Source organism: Condylura cristata, unplaced genomic scaffold (assembly GCF_000260355.1).
Source record: "Condylura cristata isolate star-nosed mole 26May11 unplaced genomic scaffold, ConCri1.0 scaffold00012, whole genome shotgun sequence".
NCBI lineage: Eukaryota > Metazoa > Chordata > Mammalia > Eulipotyphla > Talpidae > Condylura > Condylura cristata.
The window spans coordinates 24,036,325-24,047,445 of NW_004567113.1; positions in this window are offsets into that span (position 1 = coordinate 24,036,325).

An 11,121-nucleotide genomic window follows, 5' to 3' on the forward strand; every position below is an offset into this window, starting at 1 on the left:
AGATCCACATGGTGTGGCAGACCTCTCCTGACCCGCCCGCTGCTCCCCTCAGCAGTGTACTTCATTGATCTGCCTGTTCTGCATCCAACTCTGTCCCTGGTGAATTCTCTCACCCTCTGCATCTCTGGGCTGTATCCCAGTTCTGTATGAATAAATAAATAAATCTTAAAAACAAATAACCATGTTCCATTCCTAATTAGTTCTTTTACATATTGATTTGGGATTCAATTTTTTTTTCTTTAAAGATTTTTTTTTATGCATATAGAACGGGGGTACAGGCCAGAGGTAAGGGGATGGTAAGTGATTTACCGGAGACAGAGTGGAGAGTAGAACAGGCAGATGCACTTAAATACACGTTGAGGGGAGCAATCGGTTAGCCAGGGGAAGTCTGCTACACCAGCTGGGTCACCTCCCTGGCTGGGGATCAAACTGGCACTGAAGCTGCTGAGGCTAGTTTGCAGTGCTTCCTTCTAACATGCTGCGCCACCAGGGAGGGCCGAGGGATTCAATTTTCTTGGGCCTTTTAGATTGTTGATCATTCATCTGTTTGCTGTCCAGCTTCCAACATATTTTTCTTTGTCTCCTTCTGTTCTCTTGACCCTAAAGACTTTGTATTGGTTTTAAAAACCTGTTCATGGGGGCTCTCCCTGGTGATGCAGTGGGTTAAAGCACTGCACTAAGAAGCTTAAGCCACTACCACATGAGTTCTATCCTCGCCTGCCCCGGAGGTTATCCACATGGCTCAGCAAACCTCTCCTAACCCACCCGCTGTTCCCCTCAGCAGTGTACCTCGTCAATCTGCCTGTTCTGCTCCCCACTCTGTCCCTGGTGAATCCTCTCATCCTCAGCATCTCTGGCCTGTACCCCAGTTCTGTATGAATAAATAAATAAAGCTTTAAAAAGTAATAATAAAAAAACTGTTCATAATTAGTACTGTTGCATTTCTGAGGCAACATAAACTACATACATTGATTCTATTTTATTCAATGCTCATATTTGTCAGCATTTTTAATGATTTTAAGCAAATATGGAAATATAAAATATTTATTAATGTGGGACTAAGGTAACAAAAATCTTTTAATGTGGTTCCTTGCAATGTCTTGGTTATAATAAATAGTTCAACATCAAATTTAGGTTTCATATATCCTGTTAAAATGCTTGCTTTATATCATAGAGCTCTAGTATTTTCACAGTAATATATCACTGTGTGATAAAAGCCTTAAAACATTTATAGTGAACAGAAAATCAAAAAATAAGAAAGTAGATAATAAGATCTTCAATAAAAACCCCCAAGATAGAATAATTAAGATGGCTTATTTTTCTTTCTAAATGTTTTTTTTACTTCTTTTTATTTTTTTCCCAAAAAGGAAAGACCTTTGTACATAAGGTGAGTATGATATTTTTCCCACAGTGTGCTTGGAGAAATCAAGCCAAAATCCAGTGCCCACATGTGTGATGATGTTTAAAAGAGATCTGTTTCCATTTTCCTCAGACTAGCCGCCTGACATTTCAAAAGATAAGAAGTACTGCTCAGCTTGAATGAACTCAAAAATATCTCTGCAAATGCATTTGAACTCATCTTTTGAAATGTCAGTTTGGGATGAAGTGATATGAGTTACTTATTTGGGTACCAGAATATATGTGTTAAGAGACTAAAACATTTTTTTTTTAAAGAGAGAGAATGAGGTTGAACAACATATTTTGAGTAAATCAAGGAGATAAATGTTTGTGTGCTACTATTTCACTAATATAGCTAGTTTTCTATTATTAAAAATAAAGTCTAAATAAGGAAATATATCACATCAGAATTAATATACAGAATTACTCATTTGTCTTCCTGAACTTTCTATCTCAGTTACTACTTTTTAATTAAATATTCCATTGGATTTTCAAATTTTTGCTTTGTGTACATGTTGAATATTTTTGTGTGTTCCAATATTTTCTTTTTAAAGAGATTAATTGTACAATTGAAACTATTTCTTTCTATATTTAATTGGATAAGTTAGTTACAATGTAAATGACCAAAAGCCAAATATTTAAAATTAATGGTGAAAATGGATTGGTCAGGTACTCTTGGGCAATTAATCCAAAGAAATGAAACATATAAAACTAAATTTCACACATGGTTATTAGTAACAACTTTATGTGTAATAGTCCAAACTCAGAAACTACCCAAATGTCCTTCAGTGAGTAATTGGTTAAAAATAACTGTGGTATATCCATATTATGAAATATTTCTTAGCAATAAAAAAGGAATAAGCTCTTACTATAACAACAGTTTGGATGAACCACAGGAAATTAAGCTTAATGAAAAAGAAAATCTCAAATGTATCTTTTCTCTCTCTCTCTGTCTCTATCTCCACACATATATATGTTATATATATTACATATGCTATACACATACACAAATACACACACACACAGAGTAAGTATTCAGTTAAAATCTGGTAGATTTTTGGAAACTGTGACTTTAACTAAAATAATGTATAAGAAAACCAATTTTGCCACAAGACCTTTGTGGCAAATAGTTAATTTAACCCACCTTTCCATTTTAAGTGTCCTCACATACACACACACTCACCCACACTGAGATATTTTTGGCATCATACGAATGAACCTCTCTTTTCTCCTTTGGGACATAGGAGGAAAACAGACTGCCTAGAGTAAACCCATGTAGATGTGGGGAGAGCATCCACATATAAGTTGCCCTGCCTGGGGATTGATTATTATAATTATTATTATTATTATTAAAAGATTTATTTATTCATACAGAACTGGGGTACAGGCCAGAGATGCTGAGGGTGAGAGGATTCACCAGAGACAGAGTGGGGAGCAGAACAGGCAGATCGAGGAAGTACACTGCTGAGGGGAGCAGCAGGCGGGTCAGGAGAGGTCCTCCGCGCCATGTGGATCTCCTCTAGGGCAGGTGGGGATCGAACTCACGCGGAAGTGGCTTAAGCTTCTGAGTGCTGTGCTTTAACCTGCTGTGCCACCAGGGAGGGCCCTATTATTTTTAGTCAATGTTTTTTAAAAAAGATGTTGAACCAAATGATAGTATTTGAGGACCGGTTGTGCTACATCATTCCTTATGTGCCATATTGTAAAATAGCAGAACAACCTAAATAATAATAATAAAAAAATAGTCTTTTCCAAAAGCTGGAGACATATGAGCAGTTATGAAGGGATAACATGAGGGAATAATGAGAATGTAGAGGTGGTAAGATTGTCTTGATTTTCTCGGGAGCTCTAAAAGTAGACACATGTGCCCACAAAACATAAATGAGTGAATGCATAAAAGTTGAACTATGCATAAGCTTTATAAACTGTGCCAACATAAATGTACTCAGTCTGATTTTCTATTATAAATAAATGTGTTGTTAATGGGGGAGATATTTAAGGAAGGGTACAATGGGACTTCTTTGCACATTTCTTTGCAACCACATGTGAAAATTATTATTATCTCAGGACAAAATGTCTACAAAAACTCACTTGAAGTAAAATAATTTTCACAGGCAAAAACCTTAAGAGAAAATGCAATTTATAAATTTGTATTTATTTAAGGGTACCAATATTCACTTCTCTTCACCTCCATCTGGGAGGCCTATATAATCATGCTAGTTCACTGTGTAAGTGTGCAGAAAGGCTTTATCAGAACAAGGTAGGCTTCACATGAACAAAAGCTTGGTAGTGACTTAAGGAGACATTTCCATTCTGCTTTTTGGGCTCAGTTTATAAAGCTTAGTCTTAGTAATCATGGAATGGAATTTCTTTCTAGATAAAATAATACTGGGAATATAATTTACAAAATTAAAGAGAAATATATTTTATAATTAATATATATAATAGTTGAAATATACTTACAAAATATACCCTTATTTTCATATTTTTATTTAATAAATTCATGTTTAACAATAAAAGATTATTGGTAAATTCCACACCATGATTTACATTTGTGATTTATATTTCATACATACATTCTTTGTAAATGTTATATGCTTCCTCAGAGGCCATCAGTAATGATAGTTAAACCCATTTTCAATTATCTGACAAAAAGTTCAGATAATAATTTTAATGGATTCAATAAATATTACAACAAGGCATCACTAACATGTTCACATTTAATTCATGTTCTTTAATCATTGTCAACAGGGATTATTTTTCCTCACTAATCTTACAACATTATTGGAGGACATGGTTTTGTTATACATTTCCCTTAAAGTCAGTGTCCAAGAACTTATCAGCAGCGTACAGTAAATATATATGGGTCTATATGGAGTAGGCAATGAGTAATGAAACTGTTAAGAATTAGTATTCCCTTAGTTATTGTTAGTGATTTGTCTTAAGATATTTCCTGTGTGGCTACTTTCAGCGGCCACTGCAGCCTGAGTTTGATTCTGGACAGGGAGCTACCCCACATGGAACAGCAGACCTCTTCTGTCTTACCTGCTGCTCTCCGCTTATTCTGCTTCTCACTCTGTCACTGGTGAATCCTCTTACCCCACTCCACAATTCTGACCTACACCCCAGCTCTTGTGTGTATGTATCACTAAAACTTAAAAAAATAAAAATAAAAATAATGTAAAACCAGCAGTCCCAATCTTAAGTACAGTATGAATCCATCATCAACAACAAAATTTATTTCACAGTATTAGAGCTGCTATTTTAAATAGCTAGAACATGGAAGCAAATTAAATCTCTTTCAGTGGGTGACTGGGTCAAGAAGATGTGGTACACACACACTGTGGAAAGAATGTGAGGATTATGTGCAACAAAGCAAGTCAGAATGATAAAAAACAAATGTTGGGTGTTTACAAGGCAGAAAATTTGAAAACAAAACAGTCAAAAATTAGTAGATATCAATAAACATCCTGAAGACTCTGAGGTTGAGGGAGCAGGGAAAGAAAGGAAGAAGACATGAGAGACATGAGGGTTGATAGTGAGGGAAAAATTAAGATAAATTAGGGCAGGGCTATTTGAAAGAATTGTATTTCACTCATTAATGGTAATATAGGTTACTCATTACCAAAATTTTCAACACACTCTGTCTCTTCCTTTCTCCTTTTGTGTGAGTGTGTGTGTATGTACACTGTGTATACGTATGTGTGTATACATATACAAATTTTGTTCTAGGATTTTTTTTACTTCTATTTTTCTGTTGTTCAGAAATATATTTTATTTGTGGAAAATACAAAGATACAAACTAGAAATTTAAACCCAAATTTTCCTATCAGATATATGTAAATGTCATTAATAACACTTTTCAAAATTAAATTTTCTCACTTGGATTAAGTCTTTATATTTTAATATTTTAAGGCAAATAATCTTATGGTGTTTTTTTTTACATATATTTAGGGAGAAAGGTGGTTAATGCTTCTTGTTGAACATTAAAGTACTTCTGTGTTCTATTTATTAAAAATACCACCATACGGTCTCTCCCTGGTGGCGCAGCGGTTTAAAGCACAGCACTAAGAAGCTAAAGCCACTGCAGCATGAGTTAGAGCCCCATCCTGGAGGTGATCCACATGGCTTGGCAGACCTCACCTGACCACCTGCAGCTCCCCTCAGCAGTGTACTTCATCAGTCAGCCTGTTCTGCTCCCCACTCTGTGTCTGATGAATCCTCTCACCTCCCCTGAACCTCTGACCTATACCCCAGTTCTGCATGCATAAATAAGTAAATCCTTAAAAAAATATAACACCATAGACAATGGTGAAGTATGAGTGATTTGGTGGTAGGTGAACTATAATGATAATACTTGAGAGAGGTGCTGTATTTCCAAAATGCCAATAATAACAATCTAATATTACCTCAATTAAAATATATCTATATAAATAAAAAATATAAAATAGGAAGCAAAGCTATTACAATACAATTATGTTTAATATTTAAGATTATTTTGATTACCTTGTTTGCATTTTAAACGGTATTATTGCTGGATGTAAAGATATTTATATTTTAAAGATGCCTAATGTTGTGAATCTGCCCTACAGGAGGTGTTCCTCATTCATTTTCCAACAGGAGATTATGAGATTGCATGCCATAAGTATTGCTAAATATCACCTACTATTCCATTCCACAGGCAATCAACAGTGGCATCAAAAGTCTGATTATATATGTGCCCCATTTTTACATATATTATAGAACAAATTTATCAGCTTTCCTATAGCAAACTATAGTTAGTTATGTTATAAAACATGTTCTTGTATAAGTAGGTTAATTTCAAGTGAGAATGTACATTAAATTTAATAAAAACCTTCCTCCGATTATGAAAACTACAGCATATTTGTTGTGTATCATCAAATATGCTTCTGGAGTCTTCAACGTGAGAATTAAATGGATTTTAAGTGAAGTTACTATCACAGTGTATCACTTCAACCTTGTGGCTGTTTTGAACTTATTTTTTTTCTGCTTCTTTCAGTGTTTATAACTTCATATGATACTGATTGTCCAAAATGCTGGAGGCAACAACAATCAAGAACTTCCTGGCATGAACTATGATTGTTTATGAACTACAGCAGCCTTATTTTCACACTTACTGCAATACTGTCAATTATAGCAAATGGATATAAGGATGATTAGAAATTAGGACTGCCTTATTTAGCACAGGGTTTAAAGACACAGCACTATCAGACATCACCAGTTCCATCCCTGGCCAGGGAGCCCAACCTTATGGCTCAGCAGACTTTCCTGTCTTGCTCACTGCTCCCCTCAGTTGTGAATTTTAGCAGATCTGCCTGTTCAGCTCCCACTCTCTCCCTGGTGAATTCTCTCAGCTTCTGCACCTCTAGCCTATACCCCAGTTTTTGTATGCATAAATAAATAAAAATAAATCTTTTAAAAATGAAAAGAGTGATTATAAAATAAACCAACCACCACCAGCAACAAAAACTTGTGTTCTTTGTTCACTGTAATTTAATTAGCTATCTTGTTCCTTATTCTATGCTATTCAGGAAGTGAAGAATTTTATTCTGCTTGGAATATTATTAGAAAAGAGATAAAAATAAGTGCTGATGTAAACATGTTTAAAAAGTGAAGTTTCTGATAAGTAATATTTTCATTAAATCATGAAATAATTCATTTATTTAAGTCCTCATTAATTTATTAAAATTGATTATTTTTAGTTAAATATTTAATTGATAGCTAACTTAAATAACATTACATCTTAAAGTAATAGGTAAAAATGTCAGTCGTTAGCAGAGAAAGGGAATTATAAGACCTTAGAAAATTCTTAAAAAACAAAACAGTATCACAAAACTTTAAAATGTTTATGCTTAATATTAATAAATTTTAAAGTATCATACAATAATGAATATCTTAACATTATCTGGGTTGTGAAACTCAAGAGCTATTGATTGCTTAAATATATTATAGTTAGTCTTCATCATTGAGGTCAAAATAATTATTACAATATCTACCCTCTTTGGTAAATCATGGACCTAAAAAGTGAACTTCCTTTGAATAGTTTATAATTTTACTGGGTTATCTTACATTTTTATATCTAAAATGTACCATGGGAGAACATTCTTGCTGTGCTTTTGATCCCTCCACCCAAAAACAAAAAATTCTTCCAAAGAAAGAATGTGGCTAGGAGGCAAAACTAGTAAAATTATTATGTAAAAAAATTGCTAAGTATAAATAGTATTTTAGGAAAAATGATCTTTCATTTATGGAGTTTTTACTTAGACTTTCTATGTAAAGACTTATTTCTCTTTCTACCATACTTTACATGGGCTTTCTGCCATTTGTTTTTGCTAAAAATATCTGACCACAGATTCAATCTTGTTGTTTTATTGACTTGTATAATTTTCTCCATTGTACAAAAAAAAAAAAAAATGTATGTTTTGGTGTACATGAGACAGTTTTTTTTCCTCCAAGTAATGTATATTTAGAAAATTTTGCTTCTTATTTTACTCTATTCATTTATTTGACGTATATTACATGGTTTGGTTAATTGCTATTCATTCAATAAACCTGAAAATTGTCATATTTTCATCTATTAATTACTCTTATTAATGCAAAAAAATGAGTAGCCCTCTTTTTTTCTTATTTTAACCAAGTGTTTATCAAAATGTTTTGTTACTCCTGCAATTTTTTTTCTCAAATGAAGTCAGTACCACATGTTAAAATCCCTATGTCTCACTAAGATGTGAGACAACTACATCATTTAACGTAATTATATCAGTCTTCTCAAACGTAATTACATCAGTCTTCTCATCATTAACTTGGCGCTAATAATCACACCAACATCATAGGTGATGTGCCATCGTTGACTAAAATACTTAAAATTAACATTAAACATCATTTAAAGCTGTACAACACAAACTTTTCAGTAAATTATAGAACATTTGTTTATTTTGATTACAAAATAAACAATTTTGCATATTGCATATTGAATGCAGCAAAAGAATATGTATGAAGGAAAAAGAAAGATCTAGCTTTTGTGCCATACCATAGTCTAATGTAAATATTCTAAGAGTATTTATAGGTCATGAAATCAAAACATGGTCCAATAAAAGCTGTCTTTTGAGACTGAAACTCTAGTCAAATCTTTATTGCCATTGCTGATTAACTCTCATTAGACCAAAATGACTTTTAATACTGTCCGTGGAGTTTCATTTCACATATGTTCAGTCTTCAATGCTATGAAATAAGTAGTATTATACGGTCAAGACAAGGGTGATTATTATTTAATGTGGAAACACAAAGGGCTTTGTTTTCTGTATTTTCAGTTAGCTATCTTGAGTAGGAGATAATTACTCACCATAGTGACCAGTATCTCAGGTTCTCCTTTCAAACACATATGTGTGTAAGGATAGTTATTAATTTGTTACAACTTTTCATTCAGAAAATATTGCTATTGTTTTGATTGACATTAACTATAAACTATGGATATTTCAGAGAACCAAATTACTTTTTGGGAAAACAGTATTGAATCTATGATTCTCCTAGGACATTAAGCAGGATTTAGATGAGATGTGTGTGTGTGTATGTGTGTATGAAATATTTTTAAGGGTTGAAACTTGTGTAGAATGGAGTGACAGACATAAAACCAAATTCATAAGAGACAATTCAAGGAACATTGAATTTAAAGCGCTACTGTAAAATAGAAACTTGTTTAAGTCTTTTACAGTAAAAGGATTTAAATGTGAGATTGAAGAAATTTAATAGTTTTGGCGTATATAGTAAACAAATGGGGGGTAGATTAACAGAAATAGTAATAAAATTGCAAGGAATATGGAAGAGAAAGGAGTTTATAGACTATTTCTTAATTCCTCAGTTTACTGACGAGGATATGGAGGCCTATAGAAATGAAGTAACTAGTTCAAAACCCCATTTAACTGCCTGTTTCTCCTATTAGCATTATTATTTATTCTAGATTTTAGATAAGTTGGTTGACACTCTGTTTAGATTTTAAGTAACTCAATAAAAATTGTTGGGGAGGAGCTTACATTTTGAAAGGTTTTCAAACAGAAACATAAATTTTAACTTTGCATTTTATTGTAAGGCTTTTTGCCAAACTAAAAAACTGATTCACTACCATTCCTCTAAATTTGCTTCATGCATTTGGAGCACATTATAATAGAAAGAAGCTGCTTTTAGATTGCTGGTGCCAAACATTTTAGGAAAAAAAAAAAATCAAAGATGAGCTTCCACCTCTTTACAAAATTGCATCACTGCTGATTTATTCTTTCATCTTTATTGCAAATATTTGAACAAAAACCAAATGTCATCATTTTAAGATTGTGAGAAATTTGTTGTGAAGACAAAAAGGGCTATAGATGTCAAAGTAAAAAAGCTGACTTGCTTTTATTAGGTGTGAATGCTACCTCAATCTTTATAGTGGTTACTGCATACCAAATTAAACAAGACACGTTTCTTCTAAAATAACATTTTTTGTAAGGATGGTTTCTTGTCAGCCTTTTTTTTTAATGCCAGTATATTAAAACTGCCCTTCAGCTATCTCTTTGAAAGACTGAAAAAGAAAATTGAAGAAAAATATGAAAACAAACAAAAAGATATAATAGTACTGAAGAATACTGTGAATTATTTTCAACTGTTTTTTAATTACCTGCAAATCTCTCAATACAGCAGAACACAGACGTCAGGTTTTTTTTTGTTGTTGTTGTTGCCTTTTTTTTATGCTGACATGTTACCGGTTCTAATTTTGCTGGAATTAACTGCATTTATCTGCATATTATATAACTGCCAAGATACTAAAACATTCTTCAATAAAATTAATGAATTAAAACATCATGTCCTAAAGCACCTAGCGCCCTGCAAATATCAGTAAGTCAATAGTCAAATTTTTTGACTTTCTGAAATCGCAGTCATAGCTACTATACTCCTATTTAGAAATTCTACAATTTACTCCTAAAGAAAATATTGACTAATTATTCCATTCCAGCTGCTAAAGCATTGTAAAGGGTCAGCAGCCGTGAGAGACACGGGTGTTTAACAAACTAGCCACGGACCCGCACAGCTTGCGTTTGCGAGTGTATGTGACGACAAGGTTGTTGATGCCACAAGCCTGCGATGGGCAGCAGGCAATATGCCAAACCGTGGGACCTGCTTCTCTAAAGACTGCCGGTTGAGCTAGTGCAGAATTCCCTTCCACCTCCCAGGAGCCCCAGTCCTCCAGGCGTCGTCAGGAGTATTCTTCGCCCTAATTATCGGGGGAGGAAGACGCGCTTTTCCGGGAGACCGCTAGGCAACATTCACCACGGCAGCCTCCAGATTACTTCCCTCCGTGGGTGTGTTACTTCGTCTAAGCAACTCACACTTACAGTAGATTCTCACTGGCGAGACTGCGAGCAGCAGAGGGCGGGGGAGCTGGGAAGAGTAGGAGGGAGGAGGGCGGGAGGCGAGAGCTGGGAGGGAGAGGAGACCGCGGAGCTCCAGACACAGCAGGAGCGCGCCGTGGCGGTGCAGTTTCAACCTCGCCTTCCCAGCGCGCACACACCGCCTCCTCGGCGACCAGCGGCAACCGCAAGCAGCTCCCGGCCGCCGCCGCCGCCGCCGCGCCTGCCGCCTTCTCCCCCTGTCGCCTCGCCCTCTTCCTCCGCCGCCGCCGCCGCGAACCAACAGCAGCCGCACTCGCAGCCGTCTTCGCCTACGACAGCA